General features: G+C 40.4%; 1 protein-coding gene across 1 annotated transcript in view; it reads left to right on the top strand.

The window, feature by feature from the left end:
• Positions 1–18,433, top strand: part of CCDC102B (coiled-coil domain containing 102B) — a 566,627-nt gene that overhangs the window by 431,177 nt on the left and 117,017 nt on the right. The window lies entirely within an intron of this gene.

The raw sequence follows: 18,433 nt of genomic DNA, 5'->3' as shown, positions 1-18,433 counted from the left end.
GACTTTTACGCTAGCTCAATAACCCATGCATCTAACGGGACAAAAGCCCTCTTCGAAAGCATTAAAACGTTGTCCACCCCTAAATGTCTGGACAGTAAAGTGGCAGCATCACAAGAACTTTGTAATGCGATTGCCTCATATTTCCAAGACAAAATTACTAAGATCGTTGACAGTCTTACTGTTAACAACACGGTGGACGAACTTACCTCGGTACATATGGGAGCGGAAGCTCAATTGCAACCAGTCTCCCTGAATAAATTCCAAACCCTGCCAAAAGAAGCTTTTGATAGTCTGGTAGAGAGTGTATCCTCAGGCTCCCCAAATGACCCCTTCCCCTCTAGAATATGGAAGTCATCTGGCCGGGACACGCTCCCTTGGCTGAGACAGATTTGTAACCAGTCCCTGGAGAAAGGAGAGGTCCCAGAGGAATGGAAACTGGCAACGGTGACTCCTCTGATTAAAAAGCCTTCCCTGGATCCTTCGGTACCGGCCAATCTTATACCTATTTCTCTCCTACCTTACCCAGTGAAGATTCTGGAGAAAACAGTCAGTAGGGAACTGTCGCACTTCCTGGAGGAGAACTCCTTGCTTGATAAAGACCAGTTCGGCTTCCGCCCCGGTCACGGAACGGAGACGGCTCTGGTCACTATGCTAGACAACCTGCGGATGCGTGCCGACAACGGGAATGCGACTGTGTTAGTGCTTCTCGATATGTCGTCCGCATTCGACACGGTGAACCATCTAATCCTGTTGGAAAGACTACAGAATTTGGGAGTGGGGGGGAAGGCACTGCAATGGTTAAAATCCTAACTGGCAGGACGTCATCAGGTGGTAACACTGGCTCCTTTCACTGCCAGGAAAACATCAGTCACCCATGGGGTACTGCAGGGGTCTGCAATTAGTCCCATCTTATTTAATATTTATTTGCAGCCCTTGCTCCCCATTATAAAATCTGCCGGAGTCTGCACAGTTAATTACGCGGACGATACACAATTGGCATTCTCCTTGGAGGGTGCCAATGCTGTATCCCTTGATCTGTTCCAGGAATGCATGCGGAAGAAAGCCGATTGGCTCAGTAGGAACTCCCTACAGTTTAACGCAGGAAAGACCGAGGTGGTTTACTGCTCCTCGGGTAGGCCACCTAGACAATTCCCATCTGAATTTAGGTTGACCCCAGAGGAGGAACCACTGATTCCGGTGAGCAAAGTACGTAACCTGGGGGTGCTGATTGACATGGACCTCCAGTTGGAATCACAGGCCAATAAGACCGCCAATGTCTGCTTTGCGTTGCTACGCATGCTGCGTAAAATTCTGCCCTTGCTGCCTAAAGAGGCTCGCCCACTGGTAGTTAGTAGCATAGCGGGTAGCAGGCTGGATTACTGCAATTTGTTGTATCTAGGGGCCCCGTTATAAATTCTACAAGGGCTCCAAAGAATCCAGTCTGCTGCAGCTAAACTTGCCCTTGGGTGGCAACGTCGCTCCTCGACAACAATGGCATTGAGGGAACTGCACTGGCTACCGGTGACGGAACATATTCACTTCAAGTCCCTGTGCCTGGTTTTTAAAGCGATACATGAGTTAGGGCCAGTCCCTATGCAGGAAAGGTTTTCTAGGTATCAACCCCCCAGGCAGCTGCGATCATCTAGTGCCTCACTACTCACGGTGCCTAGGTTCAAACGGGCCAGGCTAGGAGGTAGAGCATTTAGTGTAGTTGGCGCTCGGCTGTGGAACGGACTTCCCCAGAGCCTTAGACAGATTAGCGCCTTGCTAGAATTTCGCAGCAACCTGAAAACCTGGCTCTTCCCCAAAGCCTAGTAGGAATCCTCTATTTAGGTAAGGGCTGATGTAACCTTTTTAATTGTGATTCAGTTTTTAGTCGAAAGCGCCAGGATACCCGTGGGGTGACCGTTAGCGCTATACAAGTTTTAAATCAATCAATCAATCAATCAAAAACTATTTGGGATTGAACATGAGGAAGACATTCTAGAGAAAGAAAATAGATCCTTCAAACAGCAGTCCTAGACATTGCAGTTTTGTAATGTGACCAGACGTCTACCAAAGAATAGTGAGAAAAGCTAGGTAAGGATCAGTCATGCCTAAGAGTGGTATAGAGAGTAATTCTAGGAATTTGAAGCGTATGTGCAATCAATGACCATATTTGTGAATAGACTGCAAATGTCTTAAATCAGGTTTTCTCAAAAGTACGCAGGTTCGAAAAAGCTGCATGTCTGAGTTAGGTCATTACACAAGTCATGTAGACACTATGGTGTGGCAAAAGTCCTACTACTTCTGAGAGCCTGGATGAAGATCATGACCACTTGTTGAATCTTAAACAAGGCAAGAACCACCTGCTGTTATATAGCGGGAGCTGCAGTTGAGTAAATGCTCTGAACTGCCAAATTAAACAAAGCCATGATGCTTCAACCTTAAGAAGGAAATTCAAATATTAAGAGGCAGAGCTAGGAAAAAATCGATATTTTAGATTTTAGAAGGAATACTATTTTGATAACATTGCTTGATTCCCTAACAGGAGTCTGTTCCATTTTAGTAAACTGGTAATCATGGACGCCAACATGTCTACACAGTTTAGCTCAAACATTTACTTAAGACTGGGGGAGTTTTTAACCATTCAGTTGGTTGCTGATGGTACATAATGAGATTCCAGGCTGTATGTCATCTGGTTATACTAAATTTGTGCTTCAGATATGTTCAGGAGATAAGTAGAGACAACACCAAACTCTTTAGCTTCATTTTCAAATAAAAGGTAGTGCAGTTAAGTGATTAGAAGTAAACACTGCAATGTCAAAGAATAGGCAGCAAATTTGCGGAAGTCTCCAGATAAGGCAGAAGGAGTATATTGGTGGAACTGCTAGGATGTTTATGTATAGATCTAAATACAAGCTGGGATTACTGAGGGAAGCCCTGAGAAGTAACTCTCAGTATAGGGAACTTCTATGACAAGGTATCCACACAGACCACTTTTGCCATCAGGTCTTCACATAGTGCACTTTATCCGAACTATCCTCATAGGACTAAAACCAATAATAATCAAGCCCTGCCAGAAAAAAGGTACAAAAAAGGTGGTCAACCCAAAAAGTCACTGGGACCTGGGTGTTAATTGTTATGGAAAGAAAGGGTCCCAGAACAAAAGAACACATTTTTCGAAAACATGCAAAGTACTCTATTTTTCATTTGAGAACACCATGTTGTTAAATCACATAGGGTTACCAACATTTTACTGTACATTGTATTTAATAAGTCATTTTCAATTGTTATAGTGCCCAGAGGTAGGATGGGGGAAAGGTAGTGAAGTGGTTGGAGGTTGTGAAGATAAAGGAATGTGACAGAGTCAAACATACAATCTCGGTATGCGGAGCATAATTACTGCTGGCTTCGCCGGGGAGCCAGATGGGGATAAATCATGTGTTGCATTTGTTTACATGGCCATACTTCTGTTGATCAGTGTTACAAATCACACTTGTATTAGAAGATGGGGATGAGGTAGTAGTCTACATTTCGACCCGAAATAAGTAGGGTTGTTGTCCCTTACAGGGCGGGTCTTCTGTAGGACAGGGGGAGGGGTTGTTGGAGGGCAAGCTTCCTAAAGGGAACAGATATAGCATATAATTAAATGTGTCCCGTATAGGGATCCAAACTGTCAGGTAGCAAGAGAGGTTAAATAAAAAAAAAACAACACAAAAACACATGATGTGTGCCATTCTGAATTAAGACCATTGGCACAAGTTCATTCTTATTTTTAAATAATTTAAAAAGGAATATAAAGGAGAAAACACCTATTTACATAGATTTGTCATATTGGACCAGAAGAGAAAGGACCGAAACTCACATGTGCGGCAGGGCAAGGAGACGCTATGTTGTTACGAGCGCGCTGATTCTGGGTGGAGGTATATCCCTCTAAAAATACAAAGGCTACATTGGACTGGCGTGTATCACAGATGGAAAACGCAACAGAGATATCAAGAAATAGGGATACCTGAAGTCTTTTGAAGTCTTTTAAATTTGGGCTAGTATTGGGAAGACGGTCAAACGTACAGCGTTGCCTAAGGATTAAAAAAAAGGGGAGGGGTTTTAGTTTGAGTCCGGGCAGCGTTCTTAGGCGTGATCCTAAAGGAACGTGTCGAACAGTCCTAATCAGTGCACTTTACCTGAAAATGGGGTCGAGGACCTCCATCAATGCTCCAAACTGCCGGTGTGTCTGCTCGGATGTAAGCAACCCGGTGAATGCGGAAGTTTAATGAGCAACTTGCCTGACTAAGTCATACGTTGGACGTAGAGAAAATGAAGAAAAGACTACCAATCGTAGCCATGGCGACTTCAAACACAAAATGGGCTGCATGTTTTATTTCATTAAGTGAGCCCAAATGCGTGAAAGGTAATTACATGGTTATATAGTCACACAATCAATGACTGAGCGCGTAGCTACCACACAGGGTGCTAAGGCACCACTACCACCTGATATGGATTACCGTGTGGTTTTCGATAGCGTGTAGCTACCTCGCATGGTGCTGAAGCAGAGCTATCTGATTGTTCACATTTGATTTTTTGTACAACAAGGTGCCGAGCAAATTTGTGACATATTTATTGGGAATATCACATGATATTAACTGTGAAATGAGAAATACTAATTGAGAATAAACCTGATATTAACTGTGGAAACATGACCACCGCGAATGAAGGGATGTCTACCTGCCACGCAGGGTGGTACATACATCCTTGGGGAAACAGTGTTAAAGGGAAAGTAAAGTAAATCAAAAGACCCGTGGGTCAGAAGGTTACCAAGGTATGCAGTTCATTCATGTAAGGAGTGGGGATGGATTTCACAATACTGCAAGTTGGGCAAAACTGCTATCTAATTCATTCAGTCCTTTGTTGATCGAGTTAAAAAGTGTTATCCATTTCAATTCACGTGTGCTAAGTAGAGGACCAATGTTGCCACCTCTGGGTCCCAAGGAAACTCTTTCTAGGACAATCCACTTGAAGCTGTCTGGCGGATGTCCTGCCATTTCGAAGTGTTCAACAAGTGGTGCCCCCATAACTTTGCATCTGATCCAACTGCAATGTTGTAGGATTCTAGATTTTATCCTCTGTTGCGTTTGACCGACATAAATCAAGTCACATGGGCATATGATGCAGTAAATAACATCCAAAGTATTGCAATTGGTGTGGTCTTTGAGCAGAATATTGTGGTGTTTGTAGTGAAATTCCTTTGTTTGGATACTGTTTGCACAGGCTTTGCAGTTGCCACACTTATGATGCCCCAGAATGGGTGGTAGGTTCCAGAGTGACGTTAGGGTGGGTGCTGTCGGCAGGTCAAGGAAGGATCGAACCACATGATCTTGAATATTCTTCGCTTTTTTACAAGAGTGCATGGGGAGGGTATCTAGCTGCAGGTCATCAGAGATAAGTTTCCAATGTTTATTGATAGTTTTTTTGATGCCATTGCTTTTGGTTGAGAATGTAGTCACACAGATCAGCTGTTGTGACTCCTTGTCATTCTGTTCTTTGGTCTGCAAGAGTGACTCTCGAGGACTGAGTCAAGCTCTTTTTTTTGCTCGTTTCACCTGTCTTTTTGGGTTGCCACGTTCTACAAGGCGCTTAGTTAGCTCCTCAGATTCTGTCATGTAGTGTTCTTTTTTGGAGCAATTCCTCCTAATTCGCAGAAATTGCCAGAAGGGCAAGTTGTCTCTCAAGGCTCTGGGATGGTGACTGGAATATTGTAGCAGCGAGTTTCTTTCTGCTGGTTTCCTGAACAAGGTGGTACATAGGCCATCTCCTTCTGCATAGATAGAAAGGTCCAAGAAATTAATGGTTTTGGGATCGGATTGGGTTTTGAATTGGATGTCGCGAGACCTCGTATTCAACCAAGTATGAAAAGCTGTCAACTCAGTTTGGGTGCCGGTCCACATCATTAAAATGTAATCAATATAGCGCATACACAAATTTATATTAGACCGGAAGGGGTTGGAACTGTTCAGTATGAGGTGTTGCTCAAAGGCTGCCATAAAAATGATCGCCAGTTCAGGTGCAAAAGCGGCCCCCATGGCTACTCCCTTGGTCTGCAAATAAAAAATTTCTGAAAGACAAAGAAATATCGTATCATCGCAATTTTGAGAAGTAGGATGATAAAGTTGGTAGGGACAGGGGTCGGAGCCTCGCGTTGTGTAAAGAGACACGATGTCGCACGTGACAAGTAACTGTTTTGTAGAGTCAAAAGGAAAACCATTTATGATGTTGGTAGTATGGGTGGTATCCAGAAAAAGGGGCAGGAGAATGTGTTGAATGAACCCACAGGATAATCCCAGTGTGAATTCTTGATATAGGAAATACTAAAGTGTACATAAAAGTGATGGATGGATTGCTTGAATAAATCTCAGCCATTGGTAATTACTCTGGCCCGCATTCCAGTCCGTCATTGTTTTGCACACTATGTCCCCTCACTGTGGACCCAGCCGTATGAAAATCAGTCTTGGTCCTGCTCCAGTGGGAACAGTCCTACCAGAATTGCCAGGCTAGGTCCTCCTGAACCAAAACACAAGCAACTTAGGACTGGTTTTGTCATACTTAAGGCTCATCAGCCAGAAATAGCTTGGTCCCAGTGACACAGTGTGCACAGGACCCACGTCTGAGCATACCCATCCCACTTAAGGTGACACACTAGAGTATACAAAAACTGATGAATGGGATGCTTGAATTAATCTCAGCCACTGGTAATTACTCAGGCCACATCCCAGTTGATCGTTATTTTGCACACCATGACACCTCAGTTTGGACCCAACCATATGCAAATCAGTCTTGACCCTGCTCCTACGGGAACAGTCTAGCCCGAATTGCCAATAATTATGGTCCAGAGGGTGAGCCGAATAATTATTAGTGGCTTTAGAAAAATTCATATAATTTACACTTAGGTACCCCTGTTGTTATGAAAAAAACAAGCTAACAGCTTGTTCATAGCCAAGAGCTGTTTTATATGTTGTTGAATGTGTGAATAATGAGCTCGCTCAAAAGGGAGAAATCCTTCTTTAGGACGAGAAACCTCACTTACCCGAGGGTGACGTGCTACATCATTCGGTCCCCTCCTCACACCCGGACCGTGAAGTGTATGGCGTGGGCTACAACTCCCCTAGTTGGGAGGAGCAGAGGTGTTTTGATGAGCATGGAATAAAGTCAGTGAGGGACGGAGTGCAAGTGAATATACAGTTTAGTGATCATTAAAACTAGCTCCAGAGGGCCAAAATAACATTATTCCATATTCCCACTGGGATAGCTTTTAAAAGAAGACCGGGGTTGTAAACTAAATACACCTCTTTCAATGGTCAACATGTTTCTGCCCATAGGTGGCCCCCAAAAGGGTTCCAGGGCACTTGTCAGGACCCAAGATATTAGTCACTCTGTTTACAGTGTTTATAAATACAAAATATATTGGCCAGCCCAAAGATCAAGGTGGCCACAATGATTGATGGCCCGTGTGTTTAATTGGTCCACCGTCATTCTGGAAAATCAAAGAAGGAAAGAAAGAATAAATCAAAATTGCAAGTCAATTCTATACACAACATTTGAGGATTTCAAGTGCGCATTAATTATGCATTATGAGTGATCATCCATTAGTATTGGCATATGTCCATATTACAACAACACTTAGTAATCACAGGATCCTTGTCCTAATAGTTGTATGTATAGTTTTAGTCCTAGTTATTTAGGTTGTCTTACCTATTCCAGGAGTCAGTGAAATCCACCCTCAAGCCACTGAGTACATCCAGAAGCTCCCCACTGAAAAATAAATTGTGAAAGGGCACATAGGACCTGACAGTATCACAGCACTTTGTGCATAATGTTCGGGTGTTTGGGGGGAGAGATGTATCCTCCCACCAACATGCTGCTCAGATCATTTAGTGTTTAGAATAATTCAAGCATTCCATCCATCACTTTTTTGTATCCTTAATATATTAAATACAGCAGTAGCCAGATTAGTATTAAATGTGTTATCTATCTGTGATACAAAACTGTTTGGCATGTAATCTACCCACTATCCAATCTAAGGAGATATTCTATTCCTTATTGATAATATACATTTTGGGGTTTGCTGAAACTCAGGGCCCTGCGCTGCTGTTACCCACTAGGCCAGTAACCTTGCTGGCATACCATTTACTGAACATTAATAGGTTTCTTTGGGGAGCTATTATCATTACCATAAACTCTTTCTACTTAGTTACATTTATTACTTCCTTTTATTCGATACTTTGATAAAAGACAAATATATGACAAAAGTCTCATATAACACAATAATAAAATCATCTAATTTACATGATTAAAAAAGCTTTTCACATTGCTATCAATATAAAATGTGTAAGTGTATGTTGTTTCCTTCATAGTTATTGAAGAAGGGCCATCTTTCCACTGAAAAACTGACTTTCACAGCCTATTTGCCATTATTGTGGTTTAAACATTGGAATCAATGAATGCAAATTGATTCATGAAATCAGAAGGTTGATCCACACTATAACGGGTCCTTGTCTTTATTAAGGATTAAAGCTATGCAGGTCTCCTTCCAGGAGGCAGAAACGTTATGGTTATTGCTATCAAAAGAGTTGAAGAGATTTAATAGAGAAGGAGGCAAAATAGTAATAAAGGCTTTGTAGAATTCTTCAGTAATAGAATTTCACAATTTGAATAGATGTGACAACATGGATATTCAATTCTTTACAATAATTATTCTTCTGCAAGAGGGAGGGTCATTGTTACCCTTATATAAATGCAAAAAATACTCCTGGATGTGGAGATTATTGGATCTCTCTCATAAAAATATTACACTGGGTGTCATAAATAGCTGCAATGTGATTTTTTTACCGCTTGATCTTTTAGTTGTAGAGCTAGCTTCACTATTACCAAAGGAAGGTAATTGATTTTGTCGAGTTTGACAACTACAATATCCTATAATTAGTTTTAGTCATTGTGTTAGTAGTAGTTAGCTAAATAAATAATCTCTCCTAGGTGAGATCATAACTGTGTTATGACAGGGGAAGTGCATACTCAATTTCTAATATTTTTAAAGCAGTTGTGAGATGGTTTGTGCTAATAGTTAGAATGTATGGCTTTATAGCAAGAGCTGTCGACTTTGGAACTGGGTTTAATTCTTTGCGTCGGGTCAACATCCTATGATACTGGGCAAATCACAAATCTTCCCATGCCTAAAACAAAAAAAGAATGCGTCCTTGTGTAATGTAAGTGGTGCTCATGTAAAGTGCCTCAATACCTGTTGTGTTGAATTTGCGCAATATTAAAGAGTAAAAAAAAAATATCATCATTTCTATCTTTAGAAATAGTAAAGGTGAGAGTTGAGCCTCTTATAACAGCTTTCATACAATCACATGCTACATTGGGAGAGGCAGAGTGCTCATTGTTAATGATCCTTTCCTCTATCAAATTGTTAATATAGATGTGATCATTTGAGTCAAAATGGAGTCTTCTTTCAAAGGTCCAGCATTGCTAAATATCAAGGAAAATTAAAATACTTCCCCGCAATATTTAGCATGACTGGGTTGTGATCAGATTCTATCCGTTGGCGTATCGGAATTGTTATATTAGAAATTAGTCTTGGGAATTTTAAGAACACATCTATTCTGGAACATGGTTTATGTGAAGCCAAATAAAATGTGAAGACAATGTTCTGAGGGTCGATACACAGACCAGGCATCTGCCATATCTAAGGAAGTCGTTATATGCAGCCCTGGAAATCCGCATTCGATAGGTTGAAAAGTGGGCCTCTTGTATCTATGCTAGGTTCAATAGAAAGTTTAATAACATAAAATTAATGGATCTTCTAAGTTAGGAAATTCCAACACCAGTTGTTGGAATTTCTTGACACAGCTTTCAGCTGTGTAAACACACCATGGTGTTGCTGTTAATGATTCCTTATGAGTCTTTTGTAATTGCAATTAACCCTCTGCACTTGCTAAGTACACATTTTAATGAGTAATGTGATCCCTTGTGTGGACTTATTTTTATGTGTGGCCACTAAGAGCCACACTACGATCTTTAAATTCTTTAAAGGTTCTGAGAACCTTTGCAGGTTGATACTGGCTACAGCACCCCTTCCAGCCTAAGCTCAATGGACAGGGGTTCCCTACTCCACACCATCACCTCCCCATTCAGCGTTGTGAGAGAGCTGGAACCCATACTCCTAAATTCGTTAGACCAATGTTTATTTTTATGCGGCATGAGGGGTAAAGAGAAAACTCCTTTCAAAATATCTAGACTGTAAATGTCCATGCTTCCAAGAAAAAATCCAGACAAACAACCAATTCAGGTTGGTTTGTTCAATTCAAATTTTTAAACAGATTAATATACACCAATTGAAGCATTATGGTGTAAAAATACAAAGTAAACTGAATGAAGCTAAATCTCTGAAACTGATTGATGCGGTACAGCAAAAAGAAAACAGGTTATCAAAAGACACAAATGCACTTTGGATTGCATCAAGTTTCAGGTAACAGCCCTAAAAATCCCTAACTATCCCTACACTTCCCTAAAATGTGAATCTTAGTCTGGGCAGGTTTAGCAAAGGAAAGGAGAAGAAGGTCTTAGCTTCCTAAAAAGTAACTCCAAGCAGGGTCAAGTGGCAAGAAGCCACAAAGTCAAAGGCAAGGTTTGTACCTCAAGGCGTCCTAAAGCAGAGTGTCAGCTGTCTCTAACTACATTATAAAATAAACAATCACTAAATTAAGGCACTTCCATCGTGCCATGGGTAAATTTTCACCTCCATTGGTCTCTGGCTTTCCCTCTTCGCCTCCATTTTCACACGCTGAAATATTTTATATGACCTTAGCACCACCTCTTATTCCCAAAGAGAACTCTTTCTCAATCTGTTATCACTTTCTCCTTCTCAGCCCTCTCTATCTACTAGGATGATAATTCAGTATCTCAATTAATGAAGCATGTCCCCCTGCAGTGGGAACACAAGATTCAGGCAACATTCCACAATGGAAGAACAATGCAAATTCAAACATTAGCGGAAAATTTAGAGATGCATTTCAGGCCTACAGTTAGGCTAAATTAGCAAAGCACAGATTACATTATTTGTACATTTTCCATAAAGCACTAAGAATACTTTCAGCACGTTTAAACAATTATGAGTGGAAAGTCTGAATATGCTAAAGGTTATGAATGACATATTATTGCAGTTTGGGGTAACGGGAACTGTGTCCCTATGCCATACAGAATGCCACAGCAGGAGTGGTGCCATTTTGATAGAATCCATAATGTATGGTAGAGTCAGTTCCATATGAAGCACATAATTCGAGTATGACTGGGGTAGGGAGGTAAAAGACTTAAAAATGTTATTCTCAATGGATTGCAGAGAATCACTGGGAGCCACCCCCATACTGCTGCCCCATACACCGCTGCCACCTTTGTTTTTGCATGATCATTTTTTTTCGTAGGAATTAGAGGTTTGGCTCCCAAGCTTTAGAAAATGTTTTCAGCGCCACTAGACTTTTCTGCATACCCATTGCTCTGCCCTCTAGCAATTTGGACCATAATTGATTTTTACCAAAGAGAATACCTAAATAGGGAAACAAGTCCACCACCTCAATTTTACCGGAGTCCATAAAGAAATATGGTGGCCTTTCTCGTTTCCCAGCCCCTGATTGACCTTTAAATCTAGTGAGTTCATAAAAACCGCATAGGCTGATATAAGATGCTGGAGCCCCATTCCAGTTAGGGCCATCATAACGGCGTCACCAGCATACGCCAAGATCGGTAACTGCTGATGATTGGAGTGCACGGGAACATCCAAGGCTGCGCCATCAAGATATTTTACCACAAAGTTGGTATAGATGGAAAATAAAAACGGTGCCAAGACGCAGCCCTGTCTTACCCCTTTTAAGATGAACTACAGCAGGATCAGGTGGATAAAGTACGTGGAGTCAGAACTAACTGCAATCGGTCTAAATCACCTTTTTAAAGATCCATCCACCTGTAACTCCATTACAAAGCGGAAAGTAATTGAGATATTCACTCAGAGAGCTCAATATATAAGACGAGAAAAAAACTTCCACACTCAGTCAGCTCGTCTGCATGAATTAACCCCAGTGCTGGAGGAGGGAAGCTACTTTTATTTGGCTGATGTTACATTGCCACATCACAAATACATTTTACTAAGATTTCGCCTTAATTTGATGCCATTGATGGTAGGATATCCAGGGAAGAAATATAAACACTCTGATCTTTCCTTGTGTCCGTGTGGCAAGTTATCCCCAGAAAATGATCTTCATCTTTTATTCCTTTGTGGTTTTTACTGCCAGGAAGGACATAATTTTATTGTTCCGATTTGTAAGCGTTACAATTTTAGATTCTGTCGTGTAGCATTGTTTTTTCTCAAATCCTTGCAGAATTATTTTGTGTGTTTCTTGCTAGCATCGTTTTTATGGACATGTTTGAAAAAGAGGAAGCAGGTTGGCTCATAAGACGATTTAGGAATGGTTCACAAACTCTTATTGTATTTGTATATGTATATAGATGAAATAGATTTTAACCAAATTGGATGTTAGCCCATGTTTAGGTATCAGGACTTATGCTATTTTTATCCATATCGTTTCTTAAACTGTGACTGTAAATACTTTTATGATCTTATGTATAAGATCGAATAAAGGATTTTAAATGAATGAAATATTAAAGAAGTCAATAAAACATTTACTTTGTTATCCCTTCACAAAGTATTAATTCACCTTCTTGTCAGTACATTTCTAAAATACTCATGAAAGTCTAATTAATCAGAAGAATTTGTAATCATCTTGTAATCTTCTTTCTTCCCTTCATATATTATTCACACAAAGTATATTTGAGTGCAAACTAACCATGATTATAACACACTCTTAATGTTACTTCAAAATGGCCTAAAATACTTTCCTGGACTAATGCAGTAGTAGCCAGGAGCAATCTTTTAACTAAGAGCTCCAAAGACCAGCACAGGATTGCAATGGCCACAAAACTTCACTGGGTCAAAGCTTCAGCCACTGCGGAGGGACCTCTTCTGTGTTGCAACCCCTGTAGCTTCACCACAGAGCTCCCAAGGCTGAAACACTCCGTGGCACTTGACCCCAATCAGTCCCTGGGCTCCTCCGCTGTTTCAATAGGCTGCCTTTGTCCCTCTTGCCTCACCTAGCTCGGCTCTTTGCTGCCTGTAAAGCTCCCTGCAAAAGTAGCATTGCCGGTCCCTTCAGCCGCAGTATTGCCCCTCAGCAACACCACATGAAGCAGGGGAGCTCTTCTCTCTTCGAGATGGCATCAGACATCCCATCACCAGCAGAAAGAAATTAGGATGCCGTGGGGGGGGGGGGGGGGGGGGTGCGGAATTAGAGGTTCTCTAGAGCATGTCTGCCATCTTAGAAAATCAGCCCATGATCTGAGGGGAAGCTATTTCACCACGAGTGAAAATGTTCCGCTAATCATATACCTGTGTACAACTAGGTATAGGTGTAGTGGAAGAGTATATTCCATGGGCTTTTACAACTTGCACCACTTACTTGACTACTCACATATACCCTACAAATGTCTGGAATTTCTAAAGCAATAGGAGTAACTATCAATGAGTAGAATGCAGATTTTTAAATTAAGTTTGAGAATTTGACCCCAAATGATTGCGTAACACTCAAGCTGAACCCATGGAAGTTGGGACACATTTTGCCCCAGAATCAACTATACTACCACAGCGTTCTTGTGAAATATAATATGTCTAGGTGTCTCTGAAATAGTAAAATACAAATGCCCCTCAACACTCCTGTTACATACAACTCTGTGCATTGGAACCACTCGAAAAAATCTGAATTAATCATTGAGATAATGAGCACAGATATGACATTGCAGAAGTATTATTTTATTTTCATGCAGCCTAATATGATTTTTAGTAACACAAAGTAAAATGTTAATAGATAGAAAACAGGTTTAGTACGTCAACCATTTCTATAAAAGAACTTTGCCCTAACACGTCATCAGAGGTTTTTTATGTTTTATTCTGAAATGCAATTTTTATGGGGCTATCATTTCCTAAACTACTTTATAAAAGATACACATTTTGTTTGCTGATAAACAGCTTGTACATCAAATGGCTCAGATTTTGTTTGTTGGGTTAAATGCATCTGTTCTTAATGGTAGATGGTCAATCTTACACTTTGATTGAACTGATGCACTGATCCTCTTAGCAACTAGAATGCTTAATCAGACAAGGGCTGTGTTCCATAAATAAAACACAGTTAAATCAATTTCTTCGACCATTTGTAGTGTAGGCTTCTTACACTCGCTCTAGAATCTTAAGGCTATGCCAATTGTTTTGGCTCTTTTATATTGAAAAGTATTTTTGTGAACTTCACAAACACAGAGCACACACACAGCATGGATTAGAGCCATAAACACTTCTCTAACACACATTTCAAATACATGACAGGTGACACCAGCAATGCAAGAATCACTCCACAAATGGAACAGGTTCAACGCAGCTAGCTGCAGCATATAATTCTGCTAACAAAGGCAGAACTAATAAAACAGAAGCAGTAGCACTGCATGATTCCATAACTTGTAACTTTACATCACATGTCGTTGTGTACTTAACACACACACATACTTTACATGGAAAGCATGTGCAGCACCAGGGGATGCTTCACTCAGTTTGTGTATAGAGAGACATGTCTTGAGTCGGTGTGTGAGGGGAATCAGTGTCACTGTGTGATATGTATGATTATGTAAGTTGATGTGCCGTTCTATGAGAATGAGAAGAGGAGTTTCAGAGAGATCGTTGAGGTGAAAAGGTGATGATGAGGTGAAATTGTGGAGATTCAGGGTGAAGTTACAAGGGTGAGTTAGATAAATAAAGGCAGGCATGAAGAAGGTGAGTTGGAGAGAATAATGGGCAGTAGAGTGAGGTGAATGTGGTAGAAGGCAAAGCAGAAAGACTGAATAGAAAAGAGTAAAGCGAAGAAAGAACAGGTAACTGAGAATATAGAGTGAATTGAAAATACTGGGTAAGGGAGAAAAGGAATTTAGGTGGCGAAAGGCTGCAAGATGAAGAATTGGGAGCTCATGGACGAAAACACAGTGAAGCTGTGAAGGGGATGAAGAGGCAAAAAAGGAGAAAACTGGAGCCAAGAGTATGGAGAATGAAAGTGCCCACTAATAGAGACTCTGAACTGTATTAGAAAATAAGCTAATATTGCCCCTTAGTCCTGGTTTCCCTACAGTGGAAAGAAAGGAAGCATAGGCACAGAAAGGAACAAGTTTCCAAAGGATTTATTCCCATTTTCACATTTTCAGAGATATTTTTACAACTTGCTGGTGTGTGTAGTAGAAATAAGCCCCTGGGGTATTAAGCTTTACCATAGCTTTCTCTCCACTTCTATACACAAGTGTCTGTTCCAAGAATAGTTTATTTCTCCAACCGGTATGATCAGCGAGTCACAGTGTATGCACACTGGGTAACATGATCAACCCAAACGGAGGGTTGTAACTCAGAAGACTATGTACAGAAATATCATCTGACATAAATATTGTGTCTGAAATATTGTTTACAAGCATATCATCACATTGGGTGTTGATTTTTTTATCAACTCCAATGGAGAGGTGCTTTTTAGAAGATATTTCATACACAATATTCATGTCAGATGATATTCTGACAATGATATTCTTGTACCTCCAAAGGTGTACTATAAATAAATAGGGCCGTTGGAACCTGTTCACCTCACCTTGCATCAGAGAAGTAGATATCCTATGCAAATTAACAACTTCAAGAGACAAAAAAGAATTTGGAAAAAACAGTACTTGTTTACAGTGAGACCTGTTCAGATTCCAATTTTCATCACCACCCATGAGCCAGAGGTGGATTCAGGTCTGACACCAGGAAATCATTTAGGCTGTATACCAGAGTTATGTGCTAACATTGAGACACAGGCAATGCATCCAGGCACATTCTCTGTGGGTTGTATGTCAGTACAACGCATGCTTTTACCCCGCATGCCATTACAACGCGGGGATTAAAACGCAAGTCGTTACAACGACTTGCGTTGGGGGGTGCTGGATAGTGGAATAGTTTAATTTTCCATTCCAACTCCAGTCCCCGTGGATAGTAGGGAAGGTGTTGGAAAGAAAATTAAACTATTCCCTATCCAACAGCGCCCTCCAGCGAAAGTCGTTGTAACGACTTTCGTTGTAATCCCCGCGTTGTAATGGTAGTGCGGGGTAATAGTTGCGTTGTAAAGGATGTTCCCCTTCTCTGTGTTTCTTTGTGAGTAGCTCTTATTTTCCTTTCCAGTACACCATCTGCATAATGACTCCTTCCACAGATACTTCCTGTTGTGTTCAAGAGATGTGCTTGCTAGCTGGCAGCAGTTGGAAGTTACATTGACCACAGCTGGACCATCACACCTAATTGCCATACTAAACAGCCCATCAGAGGAAACAAATACACATCCTGTGGGGTGTCACTTGACAAGGTGTTAAGAGATAAATGGAGATTTTAAAGTATTTTATACTTTCTCAAGCTTTGGCTGTAAGTAATATGTGTTCTATAAAAATGCAAGCTATATAGAAGGGAATTGAGCTTTTTGTAGTTTGTTATGGACTAATGTGTGTGCATTTTGACCTCTGGTGCTTAAAGAGTCATGTGCTTCAACACCTAAAGCATGGTGTATAATTTGCTAACCCTAACTGTCTTTTCTAATGTTTTCAGTGAAGAAATGGCAAAAATGTTCTAAAGCTCCAAATGTGGCAAAAAAGTCAAATTACACTTGTGGACTACAGTGTGGCTTTGTAAATTGTAACACCCACATGGGAGACTTTAAAGCATGGCATATAGGTTGCCTCGGCAACCCTGGAATGATGCAGGTCAATCTGCAGCAAACTCAGTTCAGAATATTTGTTTTTACATATTTAGAAGCCTGCGTCTAACAATAGATAAGTCAACTGTAGAAGGTGTCTTGGAGCGGACAAGACCTCTCAGAGTAATGTGTCGAAGTGAGTCATTCCTTGTATGTAACATGCATGTTTCTGCAGTTATAGACTTTAAAATTGGTACTCCCTGAACTGTCTAACCCAGCATTTATAAAGGCCTGCTTTATGTAAGAAGTCCATATCTGTATAATGTGACTTAGGAAGTACAATAGAAGACACATCTTTAAAGGTTTTTGAGTCAATAAAAACAAATTTTTTGATGACCTTTTCAAAGCAAATATCACGAAGATGAGTTTTAGAAAATCTATTTATTTTTTCTTAAACACTGGAAGCCACCTAAACATGTCCTGTCAGACCCCCATATTCTGTAAGGACTGTAATCACATTTCTCCAAGCCTAGAGGCGCCCAGGCAGAGGAGTGAACCACCATCACCTTTGACAGCCTGGAGAATAAAGGGACCTTCCAAGGGAGCTAAACATCTGGGGAATTCCTACCAGAATGTTAATGGAAATATTAATTACAGGACCTCACATTCCCAGTAGGTATCAATCTGCAAGTATCTGATGAATCCGGGACAAGGAAAAATAAGTTAAGACAAACTGAAACACACAAAGGACGAACGTGAACTTCTGGATGATTAATGTTTATGTCAAAAGAATTCTATAGTGTGTTGGACAGGAAAACACATGAAACTTTTAATGACATGAGAAACTGGATTATGACATTTTGAGAGAAAAACAATAGCCGTTCACTAACTACATGTTCGAGAAAATGTGACAAGATAAGATAATTTTTGTTTCTGCATCATAAACGCATGCAGAAAAAATATGTAGTCTAGACGATATTATTCATGTAAATAATATGGACTGTGACCTTTTAATTGACAAAGTACTATTTCATGGTGAACTCTCATGTTATGGAGTTTATTTCTAATCATTCTTTATTCTCATTATTATGTGTGTATAACTAATGGAAATTAGCTACTTATCAAAATTTTACCTGAATATGACAACAAATTCAATTTTGGGTATCTTTTATGTGTAAACGTGTACACCAAAATGACAAAAGAAAAATGGGTGCTGCACATCCCTAATTAATGCCGTGTTCGTGAAAATTTCAGAGAATGTATGTTACACATCTGCTAATGTTATACGCCTAAAATTAATTTTTTATACTTTGATTTAAAATATGTTTACCCATTAGTTCTTTCATACATCAAACTGACACATATCATTTGTCAACACAGTAAGGGGCATATTATCAACACACATCTATAATATCGCTGAGCGCGATTAGCGCTATTTTTTTTATCACTGGATTAAATCGCTGAGATAACGCGTTATCATTAACGTTTATCTCCACAGCGATAACAAATCCAGCGATAGCGGCAAAATAAGGGAACATCGCTGGAAATCTAGCTATACAAATGCCGCTATTAGGGAATCCTTGGTAATAGAGAGATGTGGACTTAGTGTCAGA

This window comes from Lissotriton helveticus, chromosome 4_1 (assembly GCF_964261635.1).
Source record: "Lissotriton helveticus chromosome 4_1, aLisHel1.1, whole genome shotgun sequence".
Taxonomy (NCBI): domain Eukaryota; kingdom Metazoa; phylum Chordata; class Amphibia; order Caudata; family Salamandridae; genus Lissotriton; species Lissotriton helveticus.
This window is presented reverse-complemented; position numbering and strand designations above follow the sequence as displayed.